Below are 17,210 nucleotides of genomic sequence, written 5' to 3'. Positions count from 1 at the left end.
TGCCTTGAACTAAAAAATGACATACGGTTAATTTCAGTGTACTTGATAAAGCTGCGTCAGGGATGTGAATCTAAAAAATAAAGGGAAACCACACAGTAGCATTGCTTTGATGCTGGGTACCACCTGTTTGCAAAACCGAGTGGACAACTTGCGTATAGAAGTGATGGAGCTGGCATGAAAATGTGTGTGGCTTTACGCCAAGTTTAGTTTTTATACATTATGATGTGAGCATGGAAATGAAACATATTTGTGTGTACGCACCATTTATACATGAGGCCCCAGGTTACTCATTCCTTCATGTGGGGCAGCTGCTCACCCCTTACATGAAGAGCACAAGTAATCTTTAATCTGTGAGGAGACCGCAATCTCAGATTTGGAGGTACTGATTTTAATCCACACCACACTCAACCTGTGAGCCATTCCAGTGTATTCTTGGACAATATTCTGATGAGGCCAAGAGATTATCATCTGAAAAGCAACACAGATGCAGTTCCTACTTTTCCAAACTGGATATTTTCCAATCCTCAGTTTTAGCTTGATATCCTGTCCATAAAAATAATGCGCATAAGAGAAGACAAGATATACACTTGGTGGAGTACAATCCCCAAACTAAGCAGAAACAACTTAGTACAAACTATGCAAACAGAACTTTCACTCCACATACAAAGGGAACAAATTGCATTGCAGGCAGCAGCTATAATCTTGAACTACTCAAATCAAGATGCTATGGGGTACACAAGCTTTTCCACACAAAGTTCCCATGTTCCCTTAAATATCTTTAAAAATGCTCCACAGTCAGTACATAGTCCAATCGTTTTTCCTGGATATTGGGTTTAGCTATAGGACAAGAGTCTCCATTCCAGTACCAAGGCATTGCCAATTGTCAAATAATTAGAACACATACTTTTGTTTATCTGTTCAAAAAAGGCAACCACCACTTCAGTCTGCCAGTCAGTGTTCCTTCATTTTAAGTAAAACTAAAGTCTTTTTAGTGAAAACTGCTACACAAAATAAAGTAGTTTTACTGTTCTTTTATCATTAGAAAGTTTTTTTTTTTTTTTTTTTATCACTGTAGCCATAAATATATACTCAACCTCCACCAATGCTTCTGACACTTGTGGACCACCAGTGAGTGTACCAGCCACCTACCCAACACAGACAGGCAGACACCAATACTGTCCAGTACACATACTTTATTTTTTTTCCGCATGGGCAACGCTTTTCCCCATTCCCCATGCTCACAGCACAGTTAATACAGCACCAATAAGCAAACACAATCCTTTCCTTCTCTTGATCTGTCTGCCACATTCTCTCCTCTCCCAACAAGCTTTGTCCACCTCATCCCGAGTCGGGCTCTTCAAATGGAGTGAGGTGGCCCCTTTTATAGGGCAACTGGAAATATTCCAGGTGCTCCAAGACCTTCTTTCGGATGTAGCAGAAGTCCTGCAACTGGGGCTGTTTCAGAGTCATTCATCTCTGTGTTTGAAGTCAAACGTAGAGACCCTCCAGCACACGCTGCATATAATGTCTTTTTCTTCAACTTGTTAGCTTTGGTTAGTGCCAGTATAAACCAGTGGGTCCAAGGATTTCCACAAGAATAGGCACAAAGAATGTTCTGGCCACAGCTCCTTAAATATGTCTCTTGAGCACAGTCCATTCAGACCATATTTTCTTGACCTCTCCTAATTCATAAAGTGTGTGAAGAGGATAAAGGCTTGTTGAGAGCTAAAAGCCTCCAGCTAAAAGCTCCAGTTTAACATTAGAATCCTTGAAGCCCATGAAAAACCCTAGCCCAATTTCTTTTTCTTCAGTTTTGTTATACTGTACATGTACCTTTTGTGAAAGTATTTATTTGATATTTGGACTTCAGCCTTCACACATTATACAGTTCATGTCAAAATTCCTTTGTTAGTATTATAACATGAAAAAAGTTTTTTTTTTATGTATTTCTTGTATTTCTCGTATTTCTCGCATTTCCTGTCATCCTACATTTACATACATCATTGTAGACATGGAACACATGTGTTTCAAATATCGATATATTATTTACCTTACACAACTCCAGGAATGTCACACTCAGATAAACAAGACATGAGCTTGGAGAACTTCTTTCTGCTTGTGTTGACCGATATATTTACAAAACAAAAGGCACTAATGGAGAGGTACGAAGGAAGTAAAGGTGGCCCAAGAGTTTTTTTGTAGGCGTCAGGGATTCTAGTGTTAAAGACATAGTCAAAGTTTAAGGCAAAATCAAAACATGGTTTAAAAAGATGAGAAAAGTCCTTGGTAGAATTTAGAGTTTACTAATTTTACATTGCAATTTATTTATAAACCAAGGAAGTATGTAATTCATATTGATCATCTTTCTACGAATATTATTTTATGGAGTCTAGGGGTGAAGTGCCTTGTGTTATTGATATGTAGACATTATAACATACATGAATAAAACAATGAACATAAATATTTTAAATCTATCTGAACTTATCAGAACAGAGTCAATCTGTGATTTCAATTATACATCTAATCTAGCTCTCTCTAATCTGTAATGTTTTAAAGGACTAAAATGATTTATCTAGGGATAGCATTTAAATCTTATTTTAATTTAAATACAGTAATGAATAACATGTTTTATACTGTTTAATTCTTGTCATGGTTGAGTGTAAAATTACTTATCAAGAGAATTCATTATAATTTTTTAGTATGCAGAGTAAATGCACCTCAGAGAATATATCTGATGAATTTGTAAAAGTATTTAAATAAGATCTGTAATATGTAATAAAAAATTCACAAGGGAAAGAAAACCAGGTGATTAAGCTGTTCAAGGCCAAAGGCTGTGCGTGCTCTATTTCAACATACTGTTTTTGATACATTGTTTGAAATAAAAAAAGTAATTAAAAGAAAGGTGTTTAAATAAAAGCTATAATTAACGTTAAGGGTGGAAACTAATGCGGAAACAAACATTAATAGGCATTACATATTTTCATTGAAGTATATGACCATGAATATAAAAAATGTCATTAAAAAGGTTAAAAAGGTAATTTTTAAATAGACCTTAAAAATGTTATTACTTCTTGCTAGATTTCGATTTTCGATTTCTAAATGCATGTGATCCAGAGGCAAAGATGAAATGAATGCATGTGCTAAATATTCTAAGCAGCAACATTCCTAACACCTCAATGCCTTCTTTTCTGTAATTCTAACAGTTCCAAGTAAAAAAATAATATGGATGCAGCCATGAGAAATGCACAGTATGAGCTTTGCTCACAGTATTTTAAGTAAGAGCTAATACGTTACTGCTTGACTAGCAAAAAAGACCAAAAAGTGGTGCTTATGATGCATCATTTGTTAGTGGTATGATTGCTTTATGTAGTCCTTCACTGCACAAATTTAAATCCATTATTAAGGGAGGTTTACAGCTGTTAGGTCATGTGTTATAGGTGCATGTTCTAACTAAATTTAGATGATATACTTTTTGAAAAAGTTATGTTTTACACTTTCAACAATTACATTCGTTATCATGGTGGAAAACCTCTTAATAGGCTTAGGCTTAGGTAGACTTTATTACTGAAGTAACATTGCACATGTAATTTATCAGCATGCCTATGTCAATCAAACACAGGAAGCTCTGCATTTTACTTTGACTTTATGCTGTAGGAAGATAAGTTAATAAATATATGTAAACAACATCCGATGTGGCTTTTATATAAGTAGCATGTAAATGTTTTTCATGTAAAGACAATCACAAAACATAATCACAAACGGAACTTTGCACGATACCTTAGCGAGCTCTCTAAGCCCTGCTGTTTCATTGAAGGACATATGTGTGGCAGCTTGACTAGCAGGATGGTGCCCAAACCTGTTGCTGCATCCAAACGGTGCCATCTTTTGCCTTTATGCCTGGTGCAGCTGCGTTGTTCTTATGTGTGATTGGAAGTTTTTTGATGGGAGGGTTTCTGTTCTCTTTCTCCGATGTAGAACCCTCATCCTCACCTTGGTTATAGAACGTCTTTATTTGAAAACAGCAGTATCAGATCGCGGGGATTATGAACATGACTGAGAGAAAAAAACTGAATAATAATAAAAAAAAACACCACTAACCTCTATAAGTACCATAAATTTACACCGGCTGTCAAATGTATGTTTTTATTCTATAATAGTAACAATAAGAGCAGCTCACTACTCAAAACGGTAATTATGGCAAGTGCCCAGAATCTAACCACCAACCTCTTGGTTATAGGTCAGCAGTTCTTCACATTAGGCACTCGCACCTTCACCCTCCTGAAGCCAACCAGCAGCTACGGATTCTGAAATAAACAATGACTGGAGAAGAGGAAGGTGCTATGTTGGGCCCTGGGGAAGCAGGGACTTACACTCCGACAGAGTTTGCATACCTGCAATGGGCTGACAACAGCCTAGATTTACATTTAAACAAGCACATGTTGCAAAAGATGCTTACTATAGAGAATGGTCATCAGTACATGCTCATGTTGGTTGATTATGCAACTCGGTACCCCAAGGTGGCCGTTCTGTGGAAAGCCAATGCGCAAACTGTTTCTAAGGCTTTATCAGAAATATTCACGCAAACTGGTATTCCTCGTGAGATTTTAACTGACATAGGTACACCTATTTCCAATGGGAGTGTTAGCTCCTTGGAAATATGTTCTTTTATATTGCTGCGTTTTAATAAACCTTTATTTAAATAATTATAAATTATCACGGCGATATCCCTCTTTTCAGCGATAGGCGGCAACAAAATCACAGAAAAGACAGAATATACTTAGCTTGTTTAATGCGGCTTACGTTGCTGTACAGACAGGAGAAACAAGTCAGCTTCATTTCACCGAAGAGTTCTTTTCATGGATTCGGACATGTAGAAACTGCTTTTTTTTGTCACAACGGAGGTGGCTTTTGGATCAATCTCTTTTATCCACACAGTTTCTCAAAGTTGGCAAAGTTCCAGCTTCTTTTATATTGTTTTCTACACGACCAAGCTCCCATTACATTTCCAAACAAGTCAGACAATTTTGTGCTGAAACATCAAACAGTTGGTTCAAATGACACTTAGTCGTTTTTAGGGTTTATAACACAGCCTTCCAGATGTCCCTGTCTGTCTTTATGCTTTGCTTGGCCCAGCAATTCTGAATGCTGACATGGCATGTTACACAGAAAAAGAATGAAAAATACATATAAAAAGATCTAAAACAGATACAGTGACACAATTCTTAATATTATAACAAACTTATTATAACAACACCCTTCACTTCTTGCATCATGAATCAGCTGTGTGAGAGCCTTGTAATTAAACAATTTAGCAGCACTGTTTATCACCCGCAGACGAATGGCCTGACTGAACGATTTAACAAGACTTTAAAACAGATGATTCAGCAGGTGGCCCATGATGAACCGATCTCCTGGACACAGCATAACCCTTTCTCCTGTTTGCTTTTCAGGAGTCCCCCCAAACACCCACTGACTTGAGTCCATATGAATTGTTATTTGGCAGCCTACCACAAGGGGTGTTAGATATATTTTGGGAGGAATAATTGGGATTCGCAATGCAACTTACAGGGTAAGAATTTGTCAATTGGGCTGTTTCACTCAAAGAACAGATTTCTAAATTGACCAGCAGCACGAACAGGAGTTGCAAAATCATAATTATGACAAGAAAAGCAAACTTCACAAAATTCAAAAATGCTGATTGGGTACTGGTTTTGATTCCGTCTGACCCACATAAATTTCAGTCGAAGTGACTGTTTCTGGGAGTAGTGGAAGAATGTATGTCACACATTAATTATAAAGTCAGGATTCCTGGTTGATGAAGGAGTGGCATGAATGCCAGGAGGTGTTAGGCACATCAGCAGCAGTCTCCCAGACAGAGGTTGTTATTGGTGATGATTTGACAGATACCCAGAAAGCTGAGTTGCTGCTGTTGATATGAAGGAACTCTAAAGGTTGTGCCTGGTTGGATGGAAATTGTGGAACACAAGATCGTAACGGAACCCGGGGTTAAAATACAGAGATGCCTGTATAGTCTTCTGAAAGCAAATAGGTAGGAGATACATGAGGAGGTGTAATTTGTGAAAGTAAAGTAAGTGGCGAAGACTAATTCTTCTTGTCCCAAAACTGGAAGGCTTGGTTCAGTTCTATATAGATTTTAGGCGCTTGAATAAGCTCTCCCAGTTTGATGCCTACCTGATGCCATGTATTGATCACTTGTTGGAGAAACACGGGGAAACCTTGTATATTTCCACCCTGGATCTCACAACGGGGTACTGGCAGGTGCCCCTAGGGGAGTCCAAATGCATGAAGACTGCACTCGCCACCCGGGACAAGTTGCTCAAATTCACCAAGATTACTTTTGGCCTCCATGGTGTACCATTGACTTTTCACTGGATGAGATCAGATTCTGTGAACCCATTCTGTATATGCTAGAGCGTATCTCAATGATGCGGTCATTTTTAGTAATGTTGGAGGTAACATCTTGAATGCCTGCAAGAGGTGCTTGGCAGCTTGAGTCTGGCTGGGTTGAGAGCAAACCCTAAGAAGTGCAACTTGGGGATGTCAGAAATGCATTATTTGCACCCATAAGGTGGATGTGGTGCTTGTGTATCCACATCCGAAGCACAGAAGCAGGTTTGCGCTTTCCTTGGCCTCACTGATTATTACAAATGATTCATTCCAGATTTTGCACATAGAGCGACTCCTCTCATGGACTTGATGAAGTGCAGAAAAAAACGTGCCATTTTCTGGATTGATGATTGTGAGATCACCTTCTCTGACATGAAAGCTACTTTGTCATCATTCCTGGTTCTGCGGAATCAGGACTTTTCTAAGGAATTAATTCTACAGACGGACGCAAGTACTTTAACTTTGGAGACGGTGCTCTCTCAGTGTTTCAGTTGGGAGAAACAAACCATAATGCTTCTGAGCAGGAATTTTCTCCCCAGGGAGCCTAATTACTTCACCATTGAGAAAAAATTTTTGGCTGTTAAATGAGCAGTGGAAACTCTCTGCTACTTCTTATGGGGTTGGCAGTTTATGCTGGTAACTGACCACGCTCCACTCCAGTGGCTGTACAGATAGAAGGATACAAATGCCCAGCTGACTCTGTGGTGTATTAGCTTGCATTCATTTACTTTTGATGTTTGTCACTGTCTGGTGCTGCACATTTCAATACTGACGTTGTCTCAAACCAAGGCAATCACAGATTCGTGGACCCACCGAGGCACCTGCAAGTTCGCAGCCTCCTCATGTAACACATCTGTCACCTGATGGTTTATGTGGGGAACATTTAAACTTGGCCACTGACCTGACCCCATTACTGCTTGTTTGCTGTGTTTGTGTGTATTGAAGTAGTAGCTCTTGTTTGAATAAATACCCTGACTGTTTTTATTTTTATAGGAATAAAGTTAGTTTTTTTGAAGCCTGTTGACTCGGCATCTTCTCGAGTGCAAGACAGTAACTCACACATCACTATATATATATATACATATATTTAAGTGGCTCTCTATGCGCTTGTGCATTACATTAACCCCCAGCCTAGACCCATCGGGTTGGGCGGCCCAAACCGAGAGGTCATGAACCCGAGAGCGTCAGCATCTCCCAGTCCAGGAAGAGAAAAGTCAGACGTTCTCAAAACAGGTGCTGTTGTGAGGGCCATTTTTAAGTCACTTAATGCCCGTTCCGTCAAATCATCCCACAAAAAGGGTCCCTTTTCTTTGTCAGATTTTTCAAGGGGCAGCTCTCTCAGAAAACCAAGATACAAACCGGCAATAGTAACTAGCCAATCCTAAGAATGCTTGCACTTGCCTCTTGGTTATTGGATGAGGCCATTCAAGGATGTCTTTAATTTTTAAACACTGTGGTTTCACCAGCCATCCTCCCACCAGGTAGCCTAAATATTTGGCCTCGTTCAATACAAAAAAACACTTCTGGGGATTAATACGTAGCCCAGCTTTCGCTAGCGTCAGGAGGATGGCGTAAACCTGGGGAGAATGCTTGTATTGCCAGTGTCCACTAGGGGCGCTAAATGCTGTTTTTTTTCTCTTACAAATGCCGTTAAGGGAATTTGCCAGTATCCCTTAGTCATGTCAAGAGTAGTCAAATAACGTGCCCTCCCCAGCCACTCACGGAGTACATCCACACATGGGGTAAGCATCGAATTTGGAGTCTTGATTGAGATGGCGAAAGTCTTTACAAAATCTCCATGACCCACCGGGCTTAGAAATGAGGACGATAGTACTGGACCACGGGCTGTGATTCTCCTCAATGATGTCCATATCCAATATCCATTAAACTTCTAGCTCCACCTCTGCATGTTTTGCCTCCGGGAGGTGATAGGGCCGTTCCCTGACTACCACCCCCGGATCCGTCACTATGTCGTGCTGAATCAGCGAGGTGCATCTGGGTGCCTCACGGACCACTTCTGACACAGACAGGATCACACTTTCCAGCTCCTGTCGCTGGTAGGGAGTCCAATTGTGGCTGAGGTTAACGTCTTTTTTTGAGAAAAGGGAGAGGGTTGGGCTGGTGAAAGTGCAGTCTTCCCTGTCCCTCCACAGCTTCAGTAAGTTAATGTGATATACCCACTCACTCGGTCAATGATTCGGTTGTTTCACCAAATAGTTGACGGGCCCTTTTCTCTCTTTAACCTCGTAAGGGGCCCTGCCAATGAGGCAACAATTTCAAATGGGAAGTGGGCACAGTCTTCCAGCTGGAACTCTCACAGGGAGGTATTTCTATTATAATTCCGCACCTGCGCTGCTTGAGCCTTTGACGTGTGCTCCTTTAGCAGAGCATGGATTTTAGCTAATCTATCACGTAATTGCGCGATAAATTCCAAAATGCTGGTGGAGGGAAAGTTCCTCCCCTTCCCAACCTTCTTTTAGAATGTCCAAAATACCCCGGGGTTGGCATCCGTATAAATGTTCAAAAGGGAAAACCCCATGGAGGCTTGCGGCACCTCCCGATAGGCAAAAAGTGCCAGGGGTAAGAGCTCGTCCCAGTTCTTACCGTCCACTTGACTACCTTGCGGAGCATCTGTTTAAGGGTTTGGTTGAAGCTTTCCACTAACCCATCTGTGTGAGGATGATAAACAGACGTTTTAAGATACTTAATATGGAGTAACTTGGCAACCTCACTGAATGTATCCAAAGTAAAGGGTGTACCCAGGTCCATCAGGACTTCTTTGGGTATACCCACTCGGGGAAAAAAGTCCTACCAACTCCCGTGCGAAATTCCTTGTATTAGCAGTCCACAGGGGAAATGCCTCTGGGTATTGAGTTCCATAATCGACCATAACTAATATGTATTTATGGCCTTGCCTCGAAGGCTCCAAGGGACCTGCAAGATCAACACCGATCCTCTCAAAAGGTATATCGATAAGGGGAATCGGAACTAGAGGAGCATGGTCCTTCCTGGGTATCTGACGTAGCTGACACTCCAACAGATACATTGAACCTCCTTGTTGATTCCGGGCCAATAGAAACTGAGTTTCACTCTCTCTAGGGTTCTCTTAGCCCAGAGAAGGGTGCATAAGAGGTGGGTGTGAGCCAAATTGCAGGCCTTCCGCTGGTAGGTCCGCGGAACTAACAACAACTTCCACACCTCACCTTTGTGTTATGCTATTCGATACAACAGATCATTTTCTAAGACAAAGTAGGGTCCTGGTGGAGGAGAATCTTCCAACGATGTGCCATCAACAGAAACGATGCCATTCCTGGTAAACTTCAGGGAATCATCATTCCACTGTTCTCTTTTAAAAGAGGCCGGTATAGATCGAAACTGGAAGTCTACTCCGATGAGTGGATCTTGTCGGAGGACCGGGTTAGTGGCTATCTGGCCCAGATCCTCACCTATTTGTACTTCCAGGTCGAGGTCCGTTGCTGGAGAGTCTTCCCCCTGGTCGTTCATGTCATCTATAGTTGCCGAAGAGCACGACGTGGGAGCAGCTGGGATGGCCCCTTGCCCATCCATAGTCAGACCCAACCTAGATTTAGGAGTGGTTTCTGGGCTACCGCGTTTACTTTCTAACCAGTCTTGTCCTAATATAACCAGAAAGGGGGGCTCGGGCAATACAGCGATGAGCAGTTGTTTCGGGTCACCCTCCAAGTTATAAAGTATTTCACGGACCTATACAATCTGGTCTCCCCATGTACACAGGTCATGCTTGTTTTCTGAGCAATCCACTGTCGTGGTAGAACATAACGGCGAGCAACAATGGCGATGTTACTCCCAGAGTCAAATAACTCCACAAACGAGTGCCCATTCACTAACACCACTCCCATATTTGGAACAGCCAGGGGATTTGACAGAGGACAGTACCTCTCTACTTTGGCCCAGGTGCAATCCATCGGCTCGATGTTGAAGGGGCAGGCGGTGAGGATATGTCCCACCTCCCCACACTTGAAACAGCGTGGCGGGGCAGGCACCTTTTCTTTAGGTTTAACTGGAGTTTTAGCCGGACCCCACGAGCAGACCTCTCTGACCTCCTGACTCAGTTCAACGACAGATGGTGCTCCAAGACATCCAGAAGGCCTATCATGTCCTTATACAGATGTCTGTGGACCTGCTGGGCAAGGTACTCAGGCATGGAGTTCACTAACTCCTCACAGGCGACCTGCTCTACCACCTGGTGCGCCTGGTTGATATCTGGCCTTAGCCAGCTCCCCCAGCTTGCCCCAGAACTTTAACGCCTGTGCCCTGGCCGGGCGATCGAGGTCAAACTTCCTGTGCTGACATTTCCTTGCCTGGTAGCCCGTGGTTACACCATAGCGGTTTAGTAATGTCACAGATGTCTGGGGGTGGTACCTGGCTGGGACACCCAGGAGGACTGGAGGAGAGCTTACGCCCCACCAGAAACACGTGGAGGTGACCGCCCTGGTGGCTATGGGGTCAACAGGTACAGAGCTTTGAAGCTCAGCCCTGTAGGGGCCTGTGCTCACCGCCAGGGGGTGCCCCAATGCCTATGAAGCCCTGGACCTCAGCACTTCCGACTAACCCGGAACTGCTGGGGGGAAGAGAATCAGGGACACCTGGAGTGCTTCCGGATGCAGAGCCGGTACTTCCGCCACACTGGGGAGTGCTGGTGGAAGATTGCCAGGTTTCACCTGGAGCACATCCAGGTGTGTATAAAAGGGGCCGCCTCCCTCCATTCGATGGCTGGAGTCAGGAGAGAAAGCAGACAAGGTCTTGGAGGAGGAAAGAAGGTTGGCCTGAAGACTGAAAGAGGCAGTATGAGGCCTGGACTTTGGGGGAGTTTTGGGGGTTTGTGTGCACTTTGTTGTAAATAGTGACTGTAAATAAACGTGTGGTGGTGCGTAATACGATGTCTACCTGTCTGTGTCCGGGACTTATTCCACACTGGCGTAGTCAGCAGGATTCTCCGCCTGGTTCAAGGCGGGGACCTGCTAAAACAAATAATTGTGTGGACGGCCCGGCACAGCAGGGGAGCCCACACACGCACTGCAGAGGCCGTGTGCACACAACCCCGTGAGAGAGACTCGCCCCACAGACCACCACCGGACCACAGGAGGGCCGGTTCCCCCTGGTGCGGGAAGACAATGGGCGTGGCAGAAGTGCAGCGGGCTCCTATGAGCGCACTGTCGCTGGAGGCACCCGGAACAGCATTGCATCAAGTGAGGCCACGCCGAGGACATTTCCTCAGACAGACGAGACCTGGGAGGTAAGTTCCCTGCTCGCCGGCAGTCGACCCTGGAGGCCCGGGCTTGTTTGGTGTTTTGTAGGCAAGGACTGCCCGGATCCGCGTTGGTGGCAGACGTGTGCTGGTCTGCAAAGCTTCGACAGCGCAACAGCAGCTGCGGAGAAGGAGCTGCTGCAGCTCGAGAGATCAGGAGCACGGCGCCGCATCAGGAAGAAGGGAGACAAAATGGCCACGGACTGGAAGTCCCTCCCCGAAACAGGCACAGGGTTGGACAGTGTGTCTTGTGTACCCGCCACTGATTGGACAGAGGCGGGACCAAGGAATGTCCGTCTCATGCCGGGGAAGGACCCGATTGGGCCTGAGGAGAGGCCCCACAGGACGCAGTCAGTTGGTGTGACTGACAGGATGGTGAGTCCACTGCCGGCTGACGAATTGTGTTTGCTTGCGGCTCTGCGTGAGCTGGGGGAGTGCCTTCAGCCTGCAGAGTCGCTCTTACAGGTAGTACACGTTCTCTGTAGAGGATTGAAGGAACTGGAGGTGAAGGCAGTTGTATCCATGATGACACTGCGACAGTGGGCGGATTGGTGCAACGCTGAAATCTTCAGCTGTATGGATGTGGCAGGGAAGGTAAGGGGAACCAACCCCGTAAAGCATAAGGAAGATCCCACTGAAAAGGCCCGCAACGTGCATGAACGGAACTAAGTAGGGGGGTCTCTAACAGTGGACGCGACGGCGAGTGTGGTGCGCACAGTGAGGGGAGAAAGAGCAAGAGGGCTGGTAGGATAGGGGATGATGAGTGTCACGGGTCCTAGCGCCCTACGCCCCAAGCCAGCGGCAGCCTTGTGTCGCTTTATAGGGACGCAGACAGGACAGGATCTGTGCCTTTGCCATAGGCAGATCCAAACCATCATGGCGTCCCAGAGGGAAGAGAGCCGGTTCTTCTGATAGGAAGGGACGTGATGCTGCATGCTCACGTCCAGAGAAGGGCCATCCTCTGCGGAGGCAGAGGGAAACCCCAGGGTCGGCGGAGACAATGACTGTACGAGCGGACCCATTTGTTCCAATCAGACGGGCACGGAACCCGCGGAGGGGGTGCCAAAGAGGCAAGTCCCGGGGTGCCGGTTGGAGGGGGGAGCACTGCCAGTGCGCAGCATGGAGGGACGCCAGGTGGTGGTGTCCAGGTAGCGTCTTTGCCCATTTCTGTCTTTATTGCAGGACCAGGCCCTGGACGTGCAGTAGGACCCGCTTTGTTGGGGACCTGCCCTCGCAGGACGGGCAGCTTCGCCGGATGTCACAGGTGGCTGGGTGGGGGTGGTACCTGGCCGGGACGCCCAGGAGGACCGGAGGAGGGCTTACGCCTCCCCCAGACAACATAGGGGCCACTGCCCTGGTGGCCATGGGGACCACGGGTGCAGAGTTTTGAATCTCAGCCCTGTATGGGGCCCATGGTCACCGCCAGGGGGCGCTCCAATGCCTATGAAGCCACACCCAGAAGTGCTGGGGGGAAGAGAATCAGTGCTTCCAGATGCAGAGCCAGTACTTCTCCCACACTGGGGAGTGCCAGTGGAAGATTACTGGGAGGCACCTGGAGCACATCCAGGTGTGTATAAAGGGGCCGCCTCCCTCCATTCGATGGCTAGAGTTGAGAGCAAAGGAAGACAAGGTCTTGGAGGAGGAAAGGAGGCAGCCTAAAGACAGAAAGAGGTAGTGTGAGGCCTGGACTTTGGGGGACTTTTGGGGGTTTGTGTGGTGGTGCGTAATACGATGTCTACCTGTCTCTGTCTGGGGCTCGTTCCACAGTATCTCAGCTCTCAGGAGGTCATAATTGGCAGCTTCTTCCTCGGGGAGGTGAAGATAAGCCTTCTGTACAACGCCCTTTAAGTACAGTGCTAGTATGGACGCCCATTCCGCCCTCGGTCATTGATTCTGAGAGGCAGTCCTCTCGAATATCATTAAACATGATTCAACGTCGTCCAACTCAGTGAGCAGGACGATTGGAGGAGGTGGAGGCTGTGCGGGCTCTGGCTTTACTGCTTCCGCTGCCACCAGCTGTGTCTTGGTCTGCGCAACTTTCGCCTTCATGGCTGCCTGCTCCAGTTTAATAGACTGGAGCTCATTCATCATTGTCGTTAGCATGGTGTTCAAGTCCCGCCCTTCTGACATTCTTCAGGTTTAAATCCTACCGACTACACCACTGTAATAAGACAAAAAGACAAGCATAAAGTTTTGGGGTATCCGTCCCCGTATACTGCAAAAATTATGGTCAGTCAGTTCATACAGAACACATCAGACATTGTGGAAATCACAGGCAGACAATTTATGGGGTGGAGACAGAAGTGGACAGATGGAATGCTGGGAAGGAACTGTGGAGGTAGGAGTAATGACCTCATCATAAGGGGAACAGAGGAAAGGAAGGAACCTGGAAGTGGCTTGTTTCTCTAGTCAGTCCAGGTGAATTCACGGCGGTGTTTCTGAGGAAACAAAGAAAGAGAGGTTAGTACCCCGTTGTTGGCCCCTGATATGATATGTCGCAGTGCCCTTCGGGGTTGTACTTCTTATGCAGAGCCATACATTGTAAAGGAGCGTCGTCCGTCACTAGGCTGAAAACGCATCCCAGGAAATAGTTGGTTAAAAACCAATTTGATCGCCAGGGCCGATATCTCCACTGCCACATACCTCATCTCGTGGTCCAGTAGTTTATGACTTAGGTGTATAACGGGGTGTTTAACACTGTCAATTCTTTGGCTCAGCACAGCACCTAGGCCTGTGTCCGAAGCATCAGTGTGTAAAATAAAAGGCAAAGAGAAATTTGGAGTTATAAAAACAGCAGGGACGCGGTGGCGCTCAAGCATAAAGAATGCTGGCAGTCGCCTCCAGTTTGCCCTCTCGTGGTCGTTCCGAGCGTCAACTAGATGATAACATACATACAACATTGCAACACAAGCATATTAGTGAGTCTTTATCCATCCATGCATTATCCAACCCGCTATATCCTAAATACAGGGTCACGGGAGTCTGCTGGAGCCAATCCCAGCCAACACAGGGCGCAAGACAGGAAACAAACCCCAACCCACTTCAGAAAACCCATGCAGACATGGGGAGAACATGCAAACTCCACGCAGGGAGAACCCGGGAAGCGAACTCAGGTTTATTGTTTGTGAATTTTTTATTGTGTTTTTTTAAATTATGTTTTTCTCAAACAATTAAAAAAAACTTTATTTTCCTCCTGGGCAACGCTGGGTATTTCAGCTAGTATAGATATAAACTGTATGATGTATGAAGCCTGAAGTCCAAAGATGAAATAAACACTTTCACAAAAGGTACAAGGATGATACAACAGCTTCGGTGATGCAGTGGTAAGAATTGCTAACTTGTAATCAAGAGTCCCCCGGTTCAATCCTGACTGCCTTGTATATTTACGGTTTTGAGTATTGACCTGCTCTTATTGTTAATATTATATAATAAAAACATACATTTGATTTGCGTCTTTAACAGCCGGTGTAAATTTAAAATACTTGTAAAAGTTAGCATTTTTTTCACTTTAATTCTCTCAGTCGCAATCACGATACATACTACCCCCACCCCAAGGATCTGACGCTGTTAGTTTTTATTTGAAATTGGGAATAACTGTAGATGTGAGTGGTGTTTTGAGACAGTGGAACTGGAAATTCTCTGATCTGCATGGATAAAAGCTGACACACAAATGCTGGTGAATCTGCCTTATTGGTAACTCATTGTCAATTGATTTTTTTTATTCAGTTTTATTGAGTGTTGCTGCTTATGTTGAATTAGTATGCATTTTATGGTCCATGATGTCAAAGCCGCACTGACAAAAAACAGAGACATAGGTATATATGATATTTGGAATTATTCATTTTATGATCTGTATATTACATTTCGGAAAACACTGTGGCATGGATGCAACATTATTTATATTATTCATATTCATTTGCATACCTTCTTGCTGTTCCCCAGTCTCCACATTTTGGTGCATGGTGGTGTTTCTTTTGTACTCCAGGACATGTAGAGGAAAGAATAGTACAGAGAGGTCAGTTCTGCACTATATGCAATCATCAAATTCAAATGTTAACAGTTCCCACACACCCAAAGACTATCCTTCCTACATTTACGACATGTGTACCTGTTGCGATGTACACACTTCTCTCTATGCTATGGTTCCTATTACATTGAAGGGGCACCTGACACTGACTGAGTTTGCTTTCCTGGGCGAAGCAGCTGTCTTGGAACAGAAGCTTGTCAATGTTGCATCCTCCTTTTCTTTTTCCATCACCTTTTCTTGTAAGGAGCGATGATGAAGTTCCTCATGAGCCATGAACACTCTTCTCTTCTCTGTGGTCCAATGTATGCCTTGCATAGTGCATGTGTGTTGATCACCGCCAAATCAAGCATGTGCTCCTGCTCACATTGAATATGCTCACACCTTCTGGTGCATGATGTCAACGCAGCACAAGAGTAAAAAAGAAAGAGACAAATATATGTGACATTTTGAAGAAATCATTTTATGACCTGAATAGTACCAATTAGAAAACATCATCGCACTAATGCAATATTATTTGAAAACAAAAAGTGTCAGATCAGGTGTAAATTTATGGTAATTGTAAAAGTTAGCTTTTTTTCAGTTTTATTCTCTCAGTCACGTTCACACTCTCCCCCCACCCCCTCCTGATCTGACACTAACTAACATAACTAACAGCATCAGCATAAATGTACACCTTATTTACAACCAGGGGAATTTACCAATACCCTTTGGTTATGTCTAGGATGGTCAAGTATAGAGCCTTTCCTAACCGCTCGAAGAGTTCATCCCCATGGGGCATCGGTTAGACATTGAACCGAGACACCTGGTTAAACCATTGGAAGTTGTATGAGGTGAAGTAACTAATCCCAGTTTCTTCAATCCTCACTGACGACCCTACTTAACATTTGTTTGAGCATCTGATTAAAGCACTCTATTAAGCTGTCCATTTGGGGATGGTACAAGGAGGTCTTTATATGCTTGATGCGGAGTAATTTGGCCACTTCCCTGAATGAATCCAAGGTAAATGGTGCCCCTTGATCCATGAGGACTTAGGGAATGCCGACCCTTGCAAATACCTCTCAGAGGGATGGCTTCCAGGCTTCAGGCAGCATAATGCACAATCACTAAAATGTATTAGTGACCTCTTGCAGAGGATTCTAAGGGACCTAAAATATCAACCCCTAATCACTCAAACTAGACGTCAATGAACGGGACAGGAACAAGAGGAGCATGGTCCTTCTGAGGAATCTGTCGCAACTAACATTCCAGATAGGAGGCACAGAAGCGCCTAGATCAGAGTTTAATCCATTCCAGTGTCTTCTTGGTATGTAAGTGGGCACCCATAAGGTGGGTGTGGATTTATAGACTTGTCAGTGGAAAGTTTGTGGTTACTAACAATAACAACCTCACCTCACCCTCATGCTTCTCTACCAGATAAAGTAAATCACTTCTTAAAACAAAGTGTGGGCCCTGTGGCATGGAATAATTGGTACATTGCCCATCAATCAA

General features: G+C 44.6%; 1 long non-coding RNA gene across 1 annotated transcript; it reads right to left on the bottom strand.

The window, feature by feature from the left end:
- Positions 1-13,883: 13,883 nt before the first annotated feature.
- LOC120528592 lies at positions 13,884-15,663 on the bottom strand. The gene is made up of 2 exons (XR_005633553.1): positions 15,620-15,663; positions 13,884-14,133 (listed from the first exon to the last, which is right to left on the bottom strand). It is a non-coding gene; the product is annotated as an uncharacterized LOC120528592 (long non-coding RNA).
- Positions 15,664-17,210: the final 1,547 nt, after the last annotated feature.

Source organism: Polypterus senegalus, chromosome 4 (genome assembly GCF_016835505.1).
Source record: "Polypterus senegalus isolate Bchr_013 chromosome 4, ASM1683550v1, whole genome shotgun sequence".
Lineage (NCBI taxonomy): Eukaryota > Metazoa > Chordata > Cladistia > Polypteriformes > Polypteridae > Polypterus > Polypterus senegalus.
Note: the sequence above shows the minus strand (reverse complement) of the source record. Positions and strands in the feature narration are given on the sequence as shown.